Consider the following 1,617-nt stretch of genomic DNA (forward strand, 5'->3'; position numbering starts at 1 on the left):
AGGATGGTGTTGTTTCGTGTGCTGGTACAGGATGTATTTTATTTTGTGTTCTGTTTTTGGCGTGTGTGCGTTAGTGACGTGGCAGCTGCGTTTTGTGGCAAGCTGGTAGTTTGAGTTTGTGGAAGTTGGTGGTTTGAGTTTGTGAAAGTTGGTGGTTTGAGTTTGTGGAAGTTGGTGGGTGTGAGTTTGTGTACGATGTAAGTGTGAATAGGAAGAGTTACGCCTGTGTGGCTCAGTGGTAGAGCATCTGTCTTGTAAACAGAAGGTCCCCGGTTCAATCCCGGGCGGAGGCATGTCTTTTCCACGCTGCTTCTGAACCCGTCTGTCTCGAGACCAGCACACGCGACTTCAGTGCTTGTTGCTACTGTTTCGTGTGTTGTGCACCAGCGCGAGTCAGCGGCCCTTGTTGCTAGTCTCGCCTTCATTTTTGTTCAACTCGCTTGCTCGCGTATGCTATATCAACGAATTCCATCCACCCGTCCTCAGCTCACACACACACCGATGAGAAGCATAACACTCGACGAAAGGGAGAAAATATACTTTTGCCTTTTTGCCACCACTATATATTCGGTGCAGCAGCGTGGCTAGGTCACTAAGCATCTATAAGCATATGCAATACTTGTGCAGAGCTCCCAAGACCAAGCGACAACCAAAATAGAAAACAGATACGTCCAGTCGGTCGCAGTAGTACGCATCAACAGCAGCAGTTCAGGATGGTGTTAGTGAGTCAATACAGCATGTATATGGGCAATAGACGTTGCGTTTTCGTGTAGGGCTAGATAAACAGCAATGACAGAAGGAGAACAGGGTGTGCGGCAACAGATCAGCTCGCAACTTGGTTTCGCACAGCCTATGTCTAGTTCCGCACTCGACGAATCAAAGGATCTGATTTGATGTAAAATTGCGCAAGGCGGTGGGCACTGCATTTATTGCGCGGGCAGATGTGGATGTACAGGCACAGCAAACGCTTGCTGCGCGGGTGGATGATGTGATGTGCGTGTGTTGATATGACTCCGTCCGCGTCCCAGCGATCTCCTGAGCACTTGCTAGGTGCTGGACCCCGCATTTGCCCGGTCGTTAGCGCAGCAGCCGAGGTAGCAGTGAGCGCATAGTATCAGCGTGACCCATGAGCCTGATCTTTGGAGCTTCATGGCTGATAGGAAGCAGACTTGACGGGGTAGCGAGTGTGCGTGTCCGGTCGTTGTTGTGTCGGTGATAGGATGGTGTTGTTTCGTGTGTTGGTACAGGATGTATTTTATTTTGTGTTCTGTTTTTGGCGTGTGTGCGTTAGTGACGTGGCAGCTGCGTTTTGTGGCACGCTGCTAGGTTTGAGTTTGTAGGAAGTTGGTGGGTTTGAGTTTGTGAAAGCTGGGGGTTTGAGTTTGTGGAAGTTGGTGGTTTTGAGTTTGTGTACGATGTAGGTGTGAATAAGAAGGAGTTAACCCCTGTGTGGCTCAGCGGGTAGAGCATCTGGCCTTGTAGACGGAAGGTCCCCGGATACAATCCCCGGGCCGGATGCATGGCCTTCTTCCAACGCTGCTTCTGAGCCCGTCTGTCTCGAGAACAGGCACACGCCGACTAGCAGAGGCTCGCCTGCTACTTGGTTTCGGGGGGTTG

This window comes from Phytophthora infestans, genomic scaffold (genome assembly GCF_000142945.1).
Source record: "Phytophthora infestans T30-4 supercont1.239 genomic scaffold, whole genome shotgun sequence".
In the NCBI taxonomy this organism is placed as follows: Eukaryota; Oomycota; class Peronosporomycetes; order Peronosporales; family Peronosporaceae; genus Phytophthora; species Phytophthora infestans.